This window comes from Myzus persicae, unplaced genomic scaffold, assembly GCF_001856785.1.
Source record: "Myzus persicae strain clone G006 unplaced genomic scaffold, MPER_G0061.0, whole genome shotgun sequence".
Taxonomy (NCBI): Eukaryota; Metazoa; Arthropoda; class Insecta; order Hemiptera; family Aphididae; genus Myzus; species Myzus persicae.
In genome coordinates, this window is record NW_019102308.1 from 89728 (window position 1) to 113962 (window position 24235).

A 24235-nucleotide genomic window follows, 5' to 3' on the forward strand; every position below is an offset into this window, starting at 1 on the left:
GTAATAGTTAAGGATTTTTGAGGTTATATATTTATTGCAATAGTGTATGCCTATTACCTATCCATTATACACAAATACATAATAATTAAACACCTAGATACTATTAATATTTCTTTTTTTTAAATATTTATAATATTTTTGTGATTCACTTTAATTTTTTATGCACCTTCGACATCTAAACTTAAATTTATTATAATTTATAATATATTATGTAATATTATGATATTCATTGTAGCCTGGTATGTTTTGCTATATAACATGGAGGTCGATACAAATTGTGTTATGATAATAATAATACTTGTTTGCTTAAAACTGCATGGAAGAGGGCTTCCACGAAAGTTCCCACTAGCAGAGTAGACGTTGGATTTAAATGTAAAAATGAATAAGAAAGTAGCAACTACCGTCAGGTTATACAATTAAACGAACATGAATAAGAATAATTTATGAAAAAAAAATGGCATGCAATATCTTGTCAGTTATGGTTTTTGTAATTACGATAACTTCAAAGGACGAAAAAGCTAAGTAACAAAGATACTAGAGTGAGAAAAACGAAATGAATTGGTTTATGCGAAGATAGACAGCATGCTACAGAACCATCCGTGCACTTAAATAATAATACTTATTTGGTTAATATTAGATGTAGGTACAAAAATAAAAAAAAAATTAACATTGGAAATGTATAATACAGTTGCTTAAAGATATAAAAAAGAATAGAAATATTTTAATAACTACCTAAAACGTATCATGAAAAATGCTTTTATTAATATTTGGTAATTTTGTATTTTTTTTTATTTTTTAATTACAATAAAAAAATCAACATTTGCATTTAGTCAAAAACTAGTGTTACCTACCTTAATATTCCGGGTTTTTTTAGTTCTCCTAATAATTTAAAAGTAGGTGAGCAGTTTTACCCATAACTCCAATCTCAAACCCTAGCACCCAAGTTAAAATTAGAACTGATTAGCAATCGGAAACATGTTCTCAATATTGAATATTAAAACATTTCAATGATCAATATAAATTTAAAAATAATTATTTGCGCGGAGAAAAGAATAGTAGGCAGAACAAATAAATTTATTATTATTCGAAAAAACTATGAACATTAAATAAATAAAAAATATGAACATTGAAATAATCACAATATTAGGTTTGTTCAGAAAATAATGAATATTTTATATAATTATTATTATCTATTAACACAACGTTTTAGTAATATTTCATTGAAAGTAAAAACATAGTTTCTATTTTAAATAATATATAGTAGTTAGGTAATGTAAGTTGGTATGTTTATACAATTACACTGCAACAACATTACATAGAATACCATTTGTTTTAAGTTTATTCTGATAATTGTTCTTAAATTATCTTTCTGCGACAACTACAGACACACAACTCACTTAATATAATATAATAATTGTTGTTATAATTTTAGCGTTGAGAAATGAAAAAACTACTTTTCGATTCAACTACCTACATAACAATTTGTATTTCTTTTGTCCTTTTAATTTAGTCATTATGTTGATTAAACACTCGAACGGTCATATTCATTCTTCTACAATAAAGTATTGTATAGGTAGTGTAAGTTTATAATTGCAATATTATTGAATGCTTATTATCAACACTATTTTTTTGTGATCAAACATATTATAATATGTAAGTATATGGACCTATCCATAGTTATGAAAACTAAGGTTAATCAAGATCGATTTTTCTCCTAACAACGAAATAAAACAGTTGTACAACTAGGATATAATGATTAATGCTTACTGTACCTACCCATAAAGTTATTTAACTCAAAAATAGAGCTACAAGAATACCAAGAGTATAACGTTTAAATTTAAAGTGGATTTTTAATAAAAGTCTCTCATTCCCCTTTTCAAAAACTTCATACCATTGTTTTCATTCTCATTCAAATGACAAATTTCTCTTTGTATTGCGTGTTATTTTTGAGTTAAAAAATTATACTGAGTATCGTATACGTTGAACGTTTGCATTTTTTTATGAAATTCACTTTTTCATACATACGGTATTACGAAATACCTAACTAAACAAAAACAACAATATAAAAATACAAAATATAATTGAAAATTATTTTCATAATAATAACTAAATCAACGTTTCTTAAAAAGATATATATCTGTTAAAAATCTACTTCATAAAAAATACGAGTACCATGAAATTAGTTTATTTATTTTCAACGTAATGTTTTTAAATATTTTTTTCAAACACGCCTGTATATAATATTTTACTGCTCTGTCGCTATATTAATCGCTGTATCATTCAGTTCAATGATAATAATATTCGGAATGATTTATTTTGTCTGGTTGACAGTTAAAGAGGGAAAGTCCAATGTCAAACGCATTGGGCTTTCGCATTTTGATTTGACATATTTGTCAGCCCGTCCGGAAATGAAAGGGACCTCGGGGTAAGTTTTGTAGTTGAGTATTTTCTTCAATAAATTGAATAACGAATGTAGTTATAATTGAAAATGTCACATAGGTTATTAAAAGTGAAAATTAATTACGCAGGACAAACAAAATTAAAACATAATCCACTATAATATGATGACGAATCGATAACCAATGGAAAATGTATACCTGTTAGATTATTATAATAATAATAAATTACCATCATCCATGACATGAAATTAGATAAATAAATTAATCAGCCACTAAATTGTTTCAAATCTAAAATATTAATAATTTCACGCATATGCGAATGTAATATTTTTATTTTTTTACTGAATAATTATTGTCTATACAGTTATTTTGGATAAATATTCTGTAAATTTGCATATTATGGGTATCGAAAATTGAAAAAGAAAAATAATTTCATTTTTAATGTTTATCTGAAGTAACTTGGGAACTTTTATAAACTTTAAATTTAAATTTTGGAGTACATAATTGGAATTAGAGTGGTGAAGTTTTATTTTGTGCGATTATTAAAATGACTTTCATTAAAAAAATTTAAGAATCAATTATTGCATTCAGCATAGGAATTAATGCTGATAATTATTACTGCTGAAAAAATAAGTTATTTATTTATACAGCTTGTTTAAGTAAGTTTAGTTTATTCAACGGTATTTCAACGATTCAAATCATGAGTTATTCAGAACATTTTATTTTATTTGAAGATTTAATGTACAATATTCATATTTAAGCCTGTTTGTTAATATTTGATACATTGAGCATTTTTACTTAAGTTAAATATATTTATAAACATCGAAATTAAATGATGAAATTTTTTATCTAAAGCAATAAATATAATAATATGTTCCTTTAAGAAACGATTACTTTATATTTCGTTTAATGAGGTTTTTAATCTTCTGAATAATGGTTTTTTACATAGTGATTCAATTCTATAACTAACATAATTCTAGTTACAAATAAAGCCGTTTTACTTAGTCCGATATTATCAAATAAAATATGTTTGATAACATCAAAACTTATAGAAGCCAGTCATATGATAAATTGGCATAGAAATTAATATTTCATGAGTACAAAAAATATATCAACTGTGACGATATTTCTCAATATTTAATACTAAAACATAATAAATCATTTTGCATTTTTATTTAAATCATAAATAAGTTTATGAAGATGAATTATGCGAATTTTGTAGAATAGACTCACTATAATATTACAGTAAGACAATCCCGAATATTTTCAACAAATTCACACGATGCATAATAGGTAATAAATTATAGAGTTAATATATTCAATAAACATCACCATTATTTTGATTATTATTTTTTGTTATTTTGTAATAATGCTTTAACTGTAAACTATTATACCAAGTACTATATAACTAATTATATTATTTTGTTCAATAAATAATGCTTAAAGGGTAATTAATCAAAATGTATGCATGTACTTTTTTATTTTCTGTTTATCAACTTGATTCTTAAATTCAAAATAAGAATAATAATAATAAAGCACTTTATTAGTTCTCAACATTTTTCATGATTTCAATTTATTATACTTCAGGATATACAATGTCCTAGGTAAAATACGTAAGTCAAAATTTCGTTTCATTCAATTCATACGTTTAAAATTTTAATTTATTATTCTAATTTTTTTTTTTAATTCTCGAACTCAAATTGAATCAGTTTTTTATTATCGTTTCTATAATTTTTGTTGCTGTTTCAAATATTATAAAATAAATGTTGTAAATTAATGTTTATATCATTCAAATACATTTTAATTCTTTAAATTATCAACTTTTTAAATAAATAATATTACTTTATGATAAAAACTGTGGGTTGGAATTCTGTAAGATGATAACCAACACGCTTAATCACTGTGTTCAATGCGTGTTCACAACAGTTATTGTTATGGATATAATTGTACACTACAATGAAAATCGGGGTCATTTTCAGGACCACTAAAATAAAATATAGCCCTGACTCAGGGTAGAAGAGTGGTTACTCTACCCTCAACCTTGCACCTACCTTCTACCTCGAAAAATCGAACATAATAAAAACCCACCACCAATTTCAAATTCTCTATGTATTGGGAAAGAAAAATCCATTTGACAAGCAAAAGCAACATGCTACAAATGACACCGCTCGACGAACGAGGGGATTCTCGTCGAGTTAAGCTGGCTGTCATTGGTTTGAAAGACCACCATTTATCGATAACTCGTAATCGATTATATACGAACACATTTCGCTCGGACGGTCAATTATTCGAATACCTTCGACCAGAACACTTCAACTCACCAGACCAAAGAAAATCAAGGTTGAACAATTAACAAATACATTTATTATTATTTATTCATTATTAATTTAATGAACAACCAGAAAGCAATGCGCTGTTTCGACGTATTGATAAGTGTTCAAGTCAACGGATGGATCGGAATAATATTCAGAACAATATTTTTTGTAGACTGTTAATTATTTATTTTTCTTTAAATACTTGAAAGGTTAACTTCTGATATTAATTAATTTAATCTTGCACCGTTATCGCAGTGGGGTGGCCAACCCACAGACATTAACTTACAATATTACTACCTAGCTGATAATGTAGTAATATTAACGGAAATCATCATCCGAGCATTTTTTTTTTAATTACATAAAGGTTTAATCTATTTAATTACTTAAAGGGAATAAAAACTTTCAAGATAATTCTCATTTTACTATATTTTTTTTTGACAAAGATTAGTTAATATATTAACACAAAAAATACTCAATGAGTTGGAATATTTGTGCATAATATATAACTGTTTTACCTCATTTATTATTATACGAAAAATTTTAAAATAATTGACACACACGCATTTATTTAACAGATATTTTTAAAATAGAAATTGCAAAGATTGACACATTATTGTTTTACAGTTTTACTCTATTGTAACACTTAAAACGTTACACAAATGTATATTGTTTTAGGTATTATATTTTACCGATGTCCAATACCAATATATATGTTAGTATTATAAGAACTTGAGTTAGCTTAAAAAACTTTTCCACTATATGTTCGCTATAATAGTACCCACTTTATATTTATCGGGTGAAACAATTGAATTACAAAATGTCAGTTGTTGTGTTTATTTTTCTATCAAAACTAAAACACCACCACACCATTGTTTGGTACAATATACAAGTCAGATATATGGTGTAAGTATTGTAATATCTAATATAAGGTGATCAATTTATGATATACTCTGATTATTTCTAAAAATATCACTATTTAAAAAAAATGTTTGAGTACCTACCTAAATGAAAATTATCAAGGAATATTGTAGTCTAACTCTATTTTAATTGGTAAAATATTTTAAGTTTTTTTTAAAACTTTTTGAATGACGACACACATTTTTAATCGCATACATAGAAATGGAATAATTTTTGTCGTTGATGCATGAAAACCGAATTTTGAATGAGTAGTGTTAATTATTTATAAGCACCTATTAAAAAATTAGATGAGCGGAGTAGTGCTTCAACTTCAACCAAAGTAGTATATTATACTCTTACACTGTAACAATTCAACGTAGTATTGTTTTTTAATGACGTACAATTTCGTAGATACCTATAATTTTTTCAAAAATACTTTTAAAAACAACGATCGTGTACCTCCGAATTGGATCAAATTTTGTAAGTGTACAAAATCACGTGGTTGTGCGGTATAAAGATGACAGTATTTGTATCTCTCAAAATTTGTTATATAGTTTCAACAACAATAGTTAGACGATGTACGTAGGCCGCTAGTGGTGACTGGCGAATGGTGATACGAACTTGAAGTTAACCAATGTCCACACATGCTATTAAATTACTTTCACGTGCATTCAAAATCTTCCGATGCGTGACAAAATGTGTGTTTAATATGTTGATTGTGCGATTTGTGATACCAATAAACAAAACAAGTCTGAGCACGTACACGAAATACGACCGAGTTACATCATTATAGTTTCTCGTCTTGAAAACAAAAGCACATAAATTATTGAACATTTCGTATATTTACGAGGTTTTTCCGTATATTGTTAACTGACCTTTGGATTTGCTCTTACCCAGCAGAAACTTTTATATACATATTATATATATTTTTTTTGCTTTTCTCTACCGCTGTCTCTTTTGCTCTATATCTCTCAGACTCTCTCTCTCTCTCTCTCTCTCTCTCTCTCTCTTATTTTTTCCCTTTTTTTCCTCCATTGAAGATTGATTTTTCAATTTCATAACAATACCACGATGAAAACTGATAATTTTCCTACATACCAATTTGTCATATTTACAGGATGCCGTACAGGTTTTCTGCTATCCTCTATAAATCAATGGTTTCGTCGAGACATCCGACTCTTGATTTATGTCTAAAGAAACATAATTTCCAGAATTTAAATCACATCTGTTTTTCATTTGATATTATTTCCAAGTTTCCAACATTGAAATTTCTCAAAATAAAACATGATTAGGAAACGATAACACATCAGTAGAATTCCATTTAACTTTTAAAAGCTACAAAGTGTAATTAAAATGAATGTTTTTGGTTGATGTAAATAATAAATATGTAATTTGTAATTAAAAAAATTAATTCTATGTCAGTTTATAATCAAGCCATTTATCAGATTAGTTCATATACTATGTACCTAGTTCTGGAACATATAGTTGGATAAAAATCTATCTTTTCATACTTAAATATTCAACAAATTACAATTAAACGTAATATACATTTAGGTACCATCATATATACGTACTTTATAAACATAATTAATTTATTTTGGGAATATGGTAACAACAATACGGTGGAATGAATATAAATTTAACCGACATGGTAAAACGTGATTTTAATTACGAAACGTACTCATATAGTATAGGTACTTTTATATTATGTAAAACTGTGCGCTGTAGGATGTTTTAAACTAAAATACAACTGATCGGATATATTCAAAATTGTGTAATAATAAATTTAAAAATTTAAAAAAATTAAAAAATGAAAAAGGGTATAATGGAATATTATTTCAAGGTGAAGGGAAATGTCATTTCATATTTTGTGTGTATTTTTCATTGTAAAAAATAACAATACAAATTGGAATTGTTGTTAACTTGAAAATATAAAAAACAAATACCTAGGTAGTAAATAAAATGATTTATTTTGTTTTATAGGATATAAAGATGCGATTCATTTTGGATACTGCAAGAACGAACTAAGAGTAAGTACTTAGTAGTTATTTAATTATCAGGTTATTTTTTCATCGCCACTATTAACTATTCATTGCTTGCATGTTAAAATAGTCAACATTCTATGATCCGCATAACGTCGATGACAAGAAAACTGTACAGAAAAATAAAATCACAGGATGTATTTCATAAACTAATTGACCGTAGATACGTAATTGTAGGTAACAGACAGAAAAATGTATTGATTATTTTTCATTAATTCTACAATGGAGATATCCATAGACCTTACACTAGTATACGGAGATATCACATTGGAAATTGTATCCATTAAAAGTACGGACTAAGATAATCTAACCTATCTTAGTCCGTGATTAAAAGCTTATCGTTTTGTGAATCCAAGGATACCAAACCTCAGAATCATACATTTTTCACATTGGAGGTTTTTCCGTGTCAATGACTATCACATATTATATCCGCAGATGTAGAAAACCTTGGCTATATTTAAGCCGCTAGAATAGCATTTTATTATAAATTAGTGATACAAAAAAGGAGCTAAAAATAAAAATGTAAGCTAACGTCTTACTTACTAAAGTTCATAAATATCCATTAGCCATATTTTTCTGAAACAAAAAAACATACACGTACACTTATCCCTTAAAAGTTTGATGTATTATATTATTGCGCTAGTTGAACAATGTTCACATTTTTGTAAGTTTTGTAAGCCGGAAAATAATTCTGTAATTTTCATTATAGTACAATATATTTTTTTAATTTAAAAACTTATTCGTGGCGCAATGGTATTATCAGCTAAATTAACCAATTTAAGACATTTCAATCTATAGGTATGGGTATCGTAATAAAGAGTCAGCTTCGTTTACTATGATAATACAATTGGTTGGACCTATTTAAAGATTGTTTTATAATAATGAATATGATTATTGATTATTATGAGCAATGCATCAACTGTGATCAAAATTTATAATAATTTGTTTACTGAAAAAATAAAACGTACATTCTTTCGAATAGTTTTTATAAGTACCTATAATCTATATGTCTTACATAATAATAATAATAATAATAATAATAATAATAATGGTTAATTACAATAATTAATAATATAGGTACCTACCTATACCAATTAAATTAATTATTTGACCCTATGTTCATAAATACATAAATATTTAATCTATAAATATTAGTTTAATATAATATACACTTTATTCATAAATATAACAATATAACAACTTTATTACCTGAACTTTTTTTTATGGTTTAATAAGGATATTATAGAAAAGTTCATATCTATGAGAAATCAAAACAATTTATTTTTACCAAAAAGAGTATTTTCGTAGTTTAGAATTTCACGAAAAATTAGTATCCTCAAATAGTTTTTATATACATAGAGAAGTCATTATTATTAGGTGGAGAGTATATTGTTTTTTTAGCAGGCACTTTATTTTTGGGAGTTTTAAAAAAACACTTGAAATGATCGAAATAAGAATGATAACTGTGGAAAATGTCACGTCCCACTTAATGTTGACAATGGTTTGGAGCTATGACTAAAATAAGACGGAATAACTATATTATTATATTCTAAAGAATATTATATTATTTCGATGTCCGACTTTAACTATTATTGTAATAATAATTATTACACTATACTACTATAGTCTATAATAATTATTGTCGATTGAAATCGATTCACTACACATATTTTTTACTTGTATTTTTCATTTTTATTTTGAGCACAACTTACACACATTACACACTGTGTCTATGACTCTATATAGAATAAATTGTATGGATATGTGCTATAGAATTTGCCCGATATAAAATAGGCCATTGTGTCCGAAGCAGGAAAAAAAATTAACATTGTCCGAGTATTATGTATAGTGACTAAATCTCAATGGGAAACGTTGTAGAACATGGTTATTATTACATTTCTAAGAATTTTGCATTTACATTAAAAATTAAATATTAAAGTATGCCTAAAATATGTCTAGAAAATATACGAAACAGAGTAAGATAACAATTTTATGTATTTTTTCATCGATATTGGTTATGATGATATCTTTAATGAATTATTAAAATATATCTTGTTTTTCTTTTATACAAATAAAAATAATAATTTTACTCCCACCACATTTATCAACTATATATTATCACTAATCAAGTTATTTGTATAATTTTTATTCAATTTTAAAAATCTTTATCGTTATGTTCAGTCAATTTCTTGTGAGAATTATTTTTTCTCGTATAGTTTTTGTCACTGCTCCTTATAATTTTTTTATGGTAAGTTGACTATTTACGAAATTATTATCTGATGTATCGCAATTCTTTAGAACTCTTTAGATAGGTCTTTACTTGGTATTCAGTGTTAATCGTCGAAATTAAACCGATCCAATCAAATAACAATATAACACAATTTTTACTTGAATGTTAATTCAGAGATGGACCCAACGAACCTTACACAAGATTAATTTTATATCAAATAAATGTGTATTTAAAATAACATACTATTATATAGAAATCTTGAACATGATTTTTGATAAAGTGCATTTCACCAGATCATTGGGAATCATGGTCTCATTAAATGAGTATTAATTTTAATATTATTTTTTAATTGGGTAGGTATATAATACATGAATTGTAGTTTTTATAAATTATAAAATTGAAAAACAATCAATTTGTTAATTTACATACAGTATACAGTAACATACTACATGAATTCTAAATGTTTTCTTACATTTTATTATTGTAAAAAAAAGAACTAACAAAATTAATATTTGTATTGCAAAATGTAAAATAGCTAAAAATCTAAAAAAAAAAAAAAACAAGTACATATAGTTAAGTTTCACTTTAATAGTAAAGAGTAATATAACATTTATTAACAATTTAATTTTATCCCTCTTATCGAAGACATTTTTATTTATCATAAATGTCAATGCTTTAAAACAATACAAATTTTAGAAATGCTATAAAGAATTCGACACCATTGATAAATGAAAACTAAGAGGCTGATTAAAATTTAATAGTTTTTCAAATCAAAATGTTATTGGATTTTTACTGACTAAAATAAGTTATTTTACCTGCAATTCTGACAAAACTTAATGTTTAAAATTTTATTTTATATTATTTAATTTAATGTATATTAAAAATACAAGATTTCTAAAGAAAATTTTAAAATTAGAGGATTTATTATTTACCTGCAAATCAAATAAACCACTTAGCCTAAGCCCTAAGCAGGTACAAATATATACATTTATATTACAAGAATATTTTTAATGGAATTATCGTTGAACACAAAACTGTTAATATATAAAATGAACGATTCGTATTACAAATTTTTTTCCACGCTAAATTAAACATTTTGTAATTTTCTTTCAATTTTTTTTTTTTAAATTATTAAATCTAGAAGACGAACTCTTATATTTTTTATGTAATTCTATAATTTAAGTTATATGTATAATCTACTGTTAGCTTCTAAAAACTGAACTATAAGGATTTCCAGACATTCATTTCATTAAATCTCACACCAAAAATGAAAATGTCAAACTTTACAATTTAGTTTCTTCATTTCAACTTTTTTTGACTGTTGATTTTATGATTTCCTATAATAGTATAGGGATATTTTACACCATAATATATAATTTATATGTAAATAATAATTTAAATACATTTTGTAGTAGATGGTCCTGTATAACATTACATGTAATCTTTAGAATTTTAATTTAAAAGGTTACACAATTCAGTGCATACATTTTTAATTAATTTTTAAGAATTCAAATAGTATAAATTTATAAATTTTCGAAAACTAACCATTTTACCGACCATTAAGGAGGGTTAAGTATTTCTTTTAGTTCAAATAATAATAAACATACAAGTTTCGTAAAAGCGTGTAACCCATGTCCATATAATAAGCTTGTATATATGAACGGTAGTACAATAAAAACAAATGTTTATTTTAAACTTAATTATGTTGAACTTTTTCTAAACCTTTTTTTGTTCGTTTTTTTGTTCAAATAGCTTTCATCTGTGGACTATTAAACCCACACTTTCGTGATTATTAAAATCACAGTTTACTTCATTTCATGCAGGTACAATTATTAATTAAACAATCAAATTGTTCTTCGATACTATTATAAGTATTTGATGAATATAAAAGTAATAAATTATAATTTATAAAGTATATAGGTGTACAATGTGCTCTGAACACAAAAATATTGTTACGATAATATTATTATTTTCAATGTTGATTGATAACCATATGAGTTACAATTGTAATTATTTTGTAAGAGTTTATATCGTAATACATTTTACAATAGTCTATTTATTATTATTGTTAGTACCCTATAATAATTTTGTTGAATTAAGTTGTATGTATGTATAAAAGTTATTTAGATATTACTATTATATCAGTGTCTGGTTCAAGTGTACAACTCCCGTAACATATTAATGTATGGACTACGCGTCTCCCATACCCTGCCGTTGGTTTCTAGTGCCAAAATGTTTAGAAAGAAACATCTGTCCATGTGGTATGAACCAAAGTGTATGCATTTTTTTCCAAAAAATTTTGTTAAACTTCTCCCCTCTTTCTATCTTTCCCACACGGCCCCTCACTCTACCTCTATTAATGTGTGTATAAATGGACTAAGTTGTATGATTTGTTTTTCTTATAATCTTATTTCTCGGTGTTATCAGGTCATTTTTTTAAACTTTAAAGGCCTGTTGTATAACTGTATTATGATGTTAAGATTGTGGGTAAAAGCGGTTCAACTTTATCATTTCAAGATTAAAATATACAGAAAAAAAATAAAGGTTATGTGTTGAGGAGGTACCAAATACCAATGGGTTGTTTAATTAATATAAAAATAATCAATATTATTCGATAAGAAATATACAATTTTTAAGGCAATAAAAAAAACTAACATTTCATAACTTACAAAAGATGTACAATATTATTGAACCTTAAGATCACGATATCGATATATTTGATTGACCTACTTAGGGAAAGTTTTCGGTAACCCATTTATAGGTACTACGATGATAAAAACACAAGTTAAAAAAACAAGTAGTCTTTATAAATCATGATATAGTGGGTTTTTTTTTTATAAGCAATTATTGAAAAATGTTATAGTTTTAAAAATTATTAATATCTTTCTTTTATGTAGATTTTTTTTATAATGTTCCTTAGTTTCTTAAAAGTTTTCTTTGAGTTTATTAGATCACTTATAGGAGTATTTTAACAATAATAATACACTCATACAACCATATTATGTTTTATACTTGCACGCATTGATGTTAAACGAAAATGTGGCATAATATTATATACGATGATAATAATCATCTGTTTTCAATCATACTGCGGCATCGTTTTAATATCAAATTAGTTGTTAAACATAAAACTATGAATTTTTGTTTCCACAAGGTTCGTTTATGACTTTATCTGATGGATGGTTTGACACAAAATTTCCATTTCGCTGGTGACCGGAATATTTTGTTAGTATATATCAAAAAATATATTAAATCAATATTTATATATTTTATAATATGATATATATATTTATTTATTTCATAGTAAATATTATATTGGTATGCATGTTGTGTATAGTAATTTAATTTTTTTTTTTTATAAACAGCTTAATAAACATCGTTTGTAATTTATAATTAAAGAATCTACAAGAATATACACAAAAAACAATTTAACCACAATGTTGCGCATTCGAAATACGGTAGATTTTTATAAATTAAAATATTTATGTTGTATATTTATTAAACTTTTCAATAAAAATGTATGAATAGTATATATTAATTTAAAGAATATTTTTTCTTAGAATTGTAAACAAAAATTTTTTCATCCTAAATGTTTTGAAAACATAAATTATTATGATAATTTGTACAGTTTAAGCCTTAACCTTTCTTACTAGTACCTAAACACATTCTATTAAAGTATCTAAAATTATTTCTAGACAACAGTATTATGAATATATATTTTTTAATTTTATATTCCTAATAGCATTTAGAACCAAATGTAAATTAAATATGTCCATTCAGTATTTTTTTGTAAATAATACATAATTGTTGTGCAATAGTTGCAGTAAGTGATGCAGAGTTAAATATCAATAAAACCAATTTGATAATGTAATAGGTACTATAACGCATAAGAAGAGCGACTAATTGATTTACTCCACTTAGTGTATATTTTAGTTACTTCGCGATTGGGAATAAAATATTTCAAAAGATACGTCCTATACACACAATATTGCCGTTTTAGACGTCTTTTAGATGAAATTAGTAATGTGTCTAAAAGGAAAAACTAAAAATAATGAGTTTGTCATAGAGAGCTTTTGTATGGTATTTTACAAACGAGGTTAGGAATTTCTGTGATTTTATTTAACGGTTTTTATTTTTAAATCGTTAATGACATCTCATGTAGTAACTTTGCGGGACTGGGCATTAAATGTCTCAATGTTCAGAGATATCTCAAGATGGCCATTGAGTACTTAAATACACTTCAAGGAATCAATGAGATCACTAAGTTACATCACAGAAATTTAATATTAGACATAAGGATTGTGTATCATTTCGTTGGTGATTGGAGACGTAAAACGAAGATTTAAATACTGTTCTTGGACATTTTAGCAGTACACTCAATGCCTGAATCCCATGAGATTAAACATTTTTGTAATATATTTATTTTATTAAACTCATATTCAGTTTTGAATTTTTTTAGAATTGGCTTATTAAGAGGTTGTATCTATAAGCAATAAGCATTATAGTTATATACTTGGATTTTATATGCATAGCCTAGGCCGAGCGAGGATCAACAGGTAGTAGATTTAGGAATACCATGATTAATATAAGAAGTGGGTACGTATTGTAATAGGTTTATGGGTGTATTAAATTGTAATTAAATTCATAATGTATATCTATAGCAGTAATATTTTAGAGTTATGGATATTTCCATGGTGTTAAATAAAAAACATTTTATGAAAAATTGAATGGTTGAGAAATCTAAAAAATATATTAGCAGGTAGTATAATTAATAGTATAGCAACTACTTGAACTACAAGTATAATGACTTGATTTACTTAATTAAATCATAACAAATCTGAGATATTTCAAAATTATATTATTTTATCATAATTCTGTTTTATTTATAAGACTCGCCGTGACAAGGACTACAGATACTTCATATTTTAATTTAAAGTCTTTGTAAAAAAGTTAATTTTTTTTTTTTGTATTTAAATATTTAGAAAAAGAATGAAGATAGCTATCTAATTTAAAATACCATCAATGACTTTCCAATTTTTAGACTTAAATTTTTTGAAAATCTTAACGTTCCAATATTTTATTTTCATTATCCTCATGATTTTCAATAGTTTCTTAGTTCAGGGAAACATTTCGGATTATTAATTAATACCATAGTCATTAATTTTAATGTTTTGATGTTATAATCTTGTCTCGTTTTCTGATAAGACTTATTTAATCATTTTTTGTTCCACAACATTGTAATACAAAAATTGTTTTCAAAAGTAAAAAAAAAAATACAAAATCACAGAGTTCATGAAAATAAAATGTTAAAACGACAATTAAAAAAAAAATAATGAACTGTACGAAATGGCTATCTTCATATTTTTTTTGAAAATAATTAAATGAATAATAATTGATTTAATTTTTTTTACCAAAACATTAAGTTAAACTAATATATAAAATGTTGAACTATTGTAGGGCTTCCCCCCCCCCAACACTAGTTTTAATTTATTTTAACGTAATCATTATCCCCCCCCCCCTCCCTCCCTACCATAGAAAATAATAAACAATATAACAATATGATAGCGAATCACCACGAAATCACGATTATAAAGCTATCGGCGCCGGTCGGTCTTCTACTCACGGTCCGACGACGTTTGCGGTTATGCAGGTCGCGGATATAGGCGGTCGGAAATAAGTTTTTGCATATTTCATGTCCGTTCCGATTCCCCCGGCAGAGTAATCCGAATTTAATATTTTATCCCTCGTCCCGGCCACGCCACCGTCACCGCTGTCCACACACACACACACACACACACACACACACACACACTTCAACCATATAGGTACCTATAATATACCGTTGTTCCGCGAGCGCTGATAAAGCACATTCTCTCTCTCCTCACCCCACCTACAACCCCGGTGGCTGCGGTACATCGGCCAATTCATATACATACATACACTCATATATATATATATATTACACAAGTATATAGGTACACACGTAGTTCCTCGTACGCACATCAATTATTCACGTAAACCTCGAATTTTCACTATTAATATTCGCGACCTCTGATTCTCGGCGACCGCAGCTATATACGTACATATTATGTTCCGTCTCTCTCTCTCTCTCCATCACCTCCTCATCTTCCTCCCGCCAGGCACCAACCCCGAACGAGTCGTACAAATCCCAGTCGCGAGTCGCATTATACCTATCTGTATAATAAACGTGTACGGTGTATAACTACGGTCGCCGCTCGAAACGCTACGGTCGCGTCGCCCCAAACACCTGTATTATCAGACCACGATCGCGAGGTATAAAGACCGCATTGCGTAGTGGGTACAAAATTATTATTATTATTTTTATGCGTTGTTGCCTAGGTGTTAAATTATAATATTATGTTATTTCAGCCATCATACTGTCATAATATGATATGAGATGCGATGACGTTTTCCAAGACGATGTATTTGTTCTCTTTAAAAGTAGGCGGATACCTACTATGCGGGACGTCTTGAAAAAAATTATTTCTCATATTTGTATATAATATAACTTTATTTTTTTTAAACTTTTTTAGCTTATAAGTGTTAGATTCATTTTGATATCATTATTCAAATTAAATAATATAATATGGTTTTTGCTTACCAAATTAGAACAATTAGGTTCACGTGTTGCAGGGAAAATATTAGCGATAATATTACACACACATATTTAGACGGAATACGTTTACCAAAACAAAATCCGTTATAAACCCAGGTATCTATGGTGTAGGTACACATATACATACTTTTATTTTCAATATGCCTATATTATATCGGTGGTATAATATTAAATTATATGTAAGCTGCATTGTACCTATACGTTGCATATAATTTTGTACTGAGTATTTAATATCTGCTAATATTTTATATTAATTATATTATAAGATAAAATAATTTTAATGTGTGTAAGTAAATCCAAACTGTTTAACATAAGAACAATATTGTTTATTCAATTATAACTATTATAATGATATGATTTAAAATATGTATTTCTTATTACTACACAGTGGCTTTTATCTGATATCTGATTTATATTACATTCTATATTTATAAAGACAGTGATTTTGTGCATCATTTGAAACACCAAAAATATTTAAGTTTGAAAGTTTTTAAATTTCAGTTACGCTATTTATCATGTTATTAAATCATCTATTCATTTATATTTCGTACTGTGATAGTGTGATATAGTAATATATACTTAATTTAATTTAAACTCAGTACAGAATTACTTTTAGTTTTATGTTCAACAATATTTTATTGACATTTTTTTTATTACTTCTTTATACACATTTTTGTAACAGAGGCATATCAGACTTATCATTACTTTGATCAGATGTAATATTGACAATAGTCAGTATAGGTAGGTATCTATAATAATCATAACTTAATTAATAGTGAATATACCTTAAGTTATTAATAATATGGGTGAAAATCAAAACTAGGACTTTTTATAATTTCATAGCTCAATCATATTACATAAATAGTCAAATTCTATGAATAATTGGCTCAAATTGGTCAATATAATCCTAATAATAAGAGTTATAAATTGATTTCCAAAAATAAATGATCATAAGTAATTATTTAAAAACAAAAATTAACAATTAAAATATGTGATACAGTTTAAATTATATGTTTTTAGTAGATAGATGTATTAAACTTGAAAGTTATTGCTTTAATTAATAAATTATGATATAATCCTTTAGCCTTAAACTACATCGATATGTTGCTAACTGGAAAGTGTTATTTCTTCGTCGATCATTTATAATTCTAACAAACATTAATTCCAATGATTAGGGAACCGAATTAAGGATTTGTCTTAATTAGTATCCGAAACGTAACACAAGTAAAGTTACTTAATTATTTGTAAAACTTTAATACGATTAAAAGCCGAAAATGTACTAATTCACTATACTTAATGTTGTTTAATTTTAACTTCGTAGTTACTCAATTAGTATAAGAATGTATAGTACAATAATGTTGTTTTTAATAAAATCATTATTGTATAATATACATATACGTACCTACAACTTTTTGAACAAGTTTGATTATCAATAAACTGAAGATGCAGGCAATTTTATCAGATACATAAAACTAATATTAAGACTAATATTAATTTCAAGTAATATGTGATTGTACGTCAATAAATTGTTATTATAGGTAGCTAGTTAGAAATATATTTTTAGGCTGTATATGAGTTGGGTTAAATAATTAATTTGTTCCACTAGTTGATTCTGAATTATTTTAGGTAGGTATGTGTCATTTTGACATGGCAATTTCGACTTTGAGTCAAATATTATTTATGTGACGTTAGCGATAAACATTTAACGATGATACGAACATAAACATGCAATAAACATAAACGTGTTAACATCGAAATCTTCCTAAGTTACACTTTATACTGTTATTATATTTGGTCTAAAAAAATGATTCAAACTACCACTATATACGATTATACCTACCACATCCAAATGACAATACATACATAGTATGCATTACCCATCTATTATATCTGTTAAAATTATAGGTCCTGATATACAACTGACCTTTTTTATTACCTACTTGAAATTTTCAGGCCAAAACTTACAATTAAAAATGGAATTGCGGGCCCAGTTTACATTTGCCCACGTAGCTATTGTAAGACCTACAATTTTCTGGGACTCAACTAGTTTACTTCCTATAAGTGCCCCTCGTGCAAGGGACGCATCATGTGCTCCGATTTATTAAAAATTATCATTTATCCGTTTATTATTATGGCATGTATCATTGTTGATTATACTAAGACCCTGGCTAAAATTTCCAGTTTTCCACTTGCATGGTATTACAGAAAAAAAGATACATAATAATAAATTATATAAACAACTTTATCAAAAAATAAAACATTATAAAGCTGACTGCTCACCAAGTGAGTTTCCGATTAGGCACTGTTTACTGTAAAATGTGAATAGGTAGTGATTTGTGGGATAATTCGTAAATAAAAAGGACTTATAAACGTATAATTAATAATAGCCTAATACAATTTTAATATAAAACATATTCCATTTTTAATTGAATAATCATTAATATCCGTAAACATTAAAAGTATAATATACCTTTATAAATATTTGAATTAAAATATTATATTTTCTGCAAAACTATTTGCAGGTGGTTGGTATACCGTATACGTATACATATAACATGTAGATATACGATTTTTCGAAGTTCACGTTTTGAATAAAAATAACTCTCATTTTTCAACTTGACAAATAATATATTATATTTAGTATTTACACTTAGGATGACTATAATAATAGAACAATAAAATTTTAAGCCGACGAGATTATAATACTCATGACAATATGAGTGGAAAAACTGTCTGCGAACAATGATATGGCATAATATCTTCAGCTAGTATAACGAGTATACGTCTCTTTGACGAATTAAAATTATTTATTTATTCGTCCTTTTTGAATCGCTGTGTTCTGTGTTGAATAATTGAAATGTTATCAAACGAAAACGTAACTGTTTTGACGGATGGTAGAGATATAGAAATGGCATAAAATATCATAGGTATGAAAATCCATAAAATCCTCAACATAATCCCTCGTATATTATATTTACGTTACCATAATATGTATGTAATAAATATTAAAAATCATCCAACAGTTTATAGTTACTAACAACAATATTACTTGGCATTAAATTATTCATATTTCATTCGCTTTAGATTTAGCAATTAAATAGTACATCAGTCGGTAGGTACAATATTTATTTCAAAAATAAATATAATAATATAATACCTGGTATAGATCAAGGAATTCTTATAATAATATTCAGTTTTGTATAATAAATCGGGAATAATTCATACAACTGTATGTTCAGGCTGATTGCAATTTATTTAAAATACAAAACGTAACCACTGTAGATACCTATTGCATAAATCAAGTATTCTAAAGTAGTTTTCCGTTTATACACTTATGATGGTAAGAACATTTTGAATGCTCTCATTATTCAAAGAACACTGATAACTACTGCAAAATACCTGATAGTAAATTAATAAATTGTAAAAATTAATACAATACTCAAAATTTGTGTTATTTCTTTTAAACCCAAAACAGTTATAATAAAATATTATATATTATTATATACAAATTGAAAAAATAATATTGGTAGGTCTAAGGATTTTGTCATTTTACCTATTCTAGATAATTGAAGCAACAACTAACAAAAAATATTATTATTACTTTAGTAGGAGTACCTAGGTACCTTTCTATACAGAAAAGTATTTTGACAAAAATGAATAATAAGTATTGTTTGATTTCAATATTTAATGAATAATAATTAATTATTCCACCACATTGTTTGTGTATACAAAAATTGTTTACACTTAATGGATCGCAGGAGAGTGTAGTTTGGTACTGCGCAAACAATTAAGTTTTCTAGACACAAAATACTATCTATTTTTCGACACCGAGATATCCATTTTATTTTACGACTAAGCTCACTCGGCAAATCGAGTATTCTAAAGTACTTTCCCGTTTATAGGTACACGTATAATGGTAAGAACATTTTGAGTGCTCTCATTATTCAAAGAATACAAATACCTCGACGTTATTCAAGCACAGCCTCCAAGAGACGTCAAGGTAATTATTTTCAGAGAAGCTTAGTTACATCAATTATGAAACATTCCAATACACCATGATTTTTATGTATACAACACCAATAAATGTTCTCTTATTTCAATTCTAGTTAGCTACATCGTGTTTCATGGTTTATAGGTACCTATGTTTCTGGTAATAACGATTTGAAAATGCATTAACAGATTAGCTAATAATCAATGGCCACATACTTTGTATAGTATCAGTATTATGCAAAATATAATATTTAGATATTAATCTGTTAGAGTTAACACCACCCTGCAGTGTATCGCGGCTATAATTTATGAGTTTTCATACATTTATGTTACTTAATTGTAGGTACCTACCTATACATATAATATTAGTGTGGCACTCAGTTACAATATGAGTATTAAATTATTGAACTACATTGTAATACGAATACGCAAGGTTATCAAAAAATTTGAGTTTTAACCTAATCCGACATTAGTTTCTGCCCACGAACGTCGGACACAGCGTGTGAGTGGCCCCATAGAGCTCTCAGTAGATGATCTACATGTTGTTAACAGAAGCTAATCGAATAAATATAATTTTAGTAATTTTCTGTTGTGTCAATAATTAGAGATGAACAATTTTTAAGCTTAGTTAAATATGATGCTGTGTCTAAAATAAGTATATATCAGAAAGTGGACAGAGTATAAGCACCAATTTGGTGTTGACGTAAATTATTTTTGATCATTTAATCCAATGTAAATATTATTATTCAACAATTATTTTTTCCAGTAAAAAACTAAAAATGTATGACAATGTTCCTCATAACTCATTTGTTGTGTTAGTATTGTACAAAATTGTCAACATAGTTAATTTCATATTCAATGATTTATCATTAAAATACTTTAATACATTCATTGACAATAACGGAGGTCCGTGAAGTTGGCCGCTTAACGCGCATAATTTTGTTCCAAATTTTGTCAAAAATTTGAAAGTTATTTGTAAGTTGATGTAAGCACAAATTGGGAATTTGTAAGTTCAGCCGTTTTCAATTATCCACAAAAGCTTAAATCACAAAGCTTTTGATCACAAAAGCTCTATCATTTCAAAGTTTTCGAACGAGCCTAAATGTCTTGCTCAATTCGTAAGTATTTGTCAGCAAGAATTAAAAATTTGTAAGTCATCCCTCCTTTAATTATCCCTAAAAAGAAGTAGGCCGAACTTTATCCAGCTTTTTCAACAAATGTATTCTTGCTTACAAGTACTCACAAATCCAACAGGATATTTTGGCACAGTGAACGTTGAAAAAGCTCTGTAAACTTATTTTTATCAATAATTAAGGGAGGGATGACTAACAAATTTTGTATTCGTGCTTACAAATACTTACAAATAACTTACACATTTTTGACACAATTTGGAACGAAATTAAGGATGTAAGTGGCCAACTTCAAGGAACCCGATAACGGTATAATCGACACATCAATTGCTGTACCTACCTTCTTTTTCGCTTATCAAACCAAAATAAATTTATTATATAAAATATGTTAAAAATAAAATTATTATTAACAGACAGCAGCCACGATTACTTATTCAAAATTGTTGGATACTTCTAGAATAATTTATTTTTCTAAATGTAATGGCCAATGGGTTTACAATGTTTAATTTTGTTTTTGTAAATTAACAAAAGTGGAACTGCTCTAAAAGTTTTGTTAATCTTTACTTGGAATCGTTTCTCGTCAGTGATTTATTCATTGCAGCTTTTAAGTTTATATTAAAACACCACAGACGTACTTCAAGGTGAGCAAATTTAGAAGTGTTTTCAATTTTATATATTAATAGGTATCAATGACCGAATATCTATTTTAACACAATTTTTTTACAGTGGGTTCGTTGTTCTAATGAAAACTGTTGTTATACTCGTATTCTCCGAAAAAAAAATATGATACCCTATCAATAAAGTTTAAAAAAAAATTCTTGATTTGTTTTCTTAAATCAAATTTCTGTGAATCATATCATCTATTTTGTGATATTATTTTTTTGGGAATCTCACCCCTGGTTATAATCCCGATACATAAACGTGCAAAGCCGAATTTGAATTTTACAAGTTTTCAAAAATACGCGTAACATTTTTACAATACTTTCTATACTACATAATTTAATTCTATAGTAAAATTATAAATTAATATAAAATATCTATTCATAATATACCTACGACATCCATTATAAAAGTATATGATTCATCTATTATAAAAGTATATGATTCATCTATTATAAAAGTATATGATTTATCTATTATTATGGAATATGATAATGTATTATATTAATGTAGTGATTAACTTGAAGAAATATTTAGTACATTAAGTTTTCATTTTATACAATATTATAAATAACATATTTTATGTATTAAAGGAAACTGCTGAACTAGGGATGAAAAACTATGTCTGAATTCGACCTTGTTAGTGCGTATTTTTGCTATGCCTAATTATTTATGATGTTACATCATCTAATTTATTTAGGTACAATAATGTATAGGTATTATGGGTATACGTGTATGTATTTGAAAATTGTTTTGTTTTTATTACTAGCTATTAGTCATATCAACATTATTCCAGCTACAGTTGTGTGCAGCTGCTATGGTTAATTATAATACCTATTATTGTAATATTGTCTATTATAATACCTTATTATTTACAAATGAAAATATGGCAATGGAGGAAAATACAATTGACTGCCATAATATTATAATAAATTGCAATTACTGGTACCATATTATAGTATTTATTATAACTTTACAAATATTTGTTTTTGCTGTTGGTGCATTGTAAAGACAAAATTACATCATAAAATATGTATCAATATTTATTCTGGTTACAAGCGTCTTTTCTTTTTTTCATCGTTGGAGTTATAATATATAAATAGTATATTATTATGCGGTAGTATGATAATAATATGATGTCTTGAAACTTTTTATTAAACGTAGAACAATATTTATGGACGGCTTATGTCCCGCATTATCGTGATAATAATATTTGTTTTTTTTTTAAATTTTTCTAGTAAACATATTATATATTTGTACAGTGTAATATTATTATAATGACAGTGGAATATTTCTACTTTCTAGAATATAAAATAGATACTTAAGTAGATATCATAGTTTAAGATAAATGTCATAATAATTCATCATTCCTGATAGTTCGTATTAAATACAACTCAATTTTAGTATATTATGTTGTGTATAACTTGATGGCATTTCTTGGGCATCCTAATACAATATAGACTTACTTATCCAACTCCATTATTATTATTTTTTTTTCATACATTAAAAAGGCTGAATAAAAATCAAATCTCATTTAGTATAATGACTTGAGTGTTTAAATTATATAATACGAACCTACGATATAATTAACCAATTTATTTTCTCCGGTATGTGAGCTATATTATGCAGAACATAGTATCTCGTTGGTATATCACGAATTACTCCAACTTTTCGAGGCATATCGAAACGTTCGTATACAGCAAAATAAATTATGTTGAGTGTTCGGCGTATGAAATCAAAACTCCGGTACTTGTTTCTCTTAATTAAATAATTCAGTGCAGATAAAGCTGCTAAAGTTCTTCGGTTTTTGATGTATTTTCCCGTTTCCGTAATCGTCTGTCTGCGAGAGGGGAAACGATTATTCCTCGGTGGACATGGGAAATGAATCTTAATATAACAATATTATGCTAGCGCTGTTTAACTATTGTGTACTGT

At 26.6% G+C, this 24235-nt stretch overlaps 1 protein-coding gene across 2 annotated transcripts in view; it reads left to right on the plus strand.

Annotated features, from left to right (window-relative positions):
* LOC111031811 overlaps window positions 1-24235 on the plus strand; it is a 111967-nt gene that overhangs the window by 9627 nt on the left and 78105 nt on the right. For both annotated transcript variants that reach the window (XM_022311913.1, XM_022311914.1), the window contains one exon: window positions 7595-7641. The gene's annotated coding sequence lies outside the window, so the exon portion shown is untranslated. The remainder of the gene's footprint in view (window positions 1-7594; window positions 7642-24235) is intronic.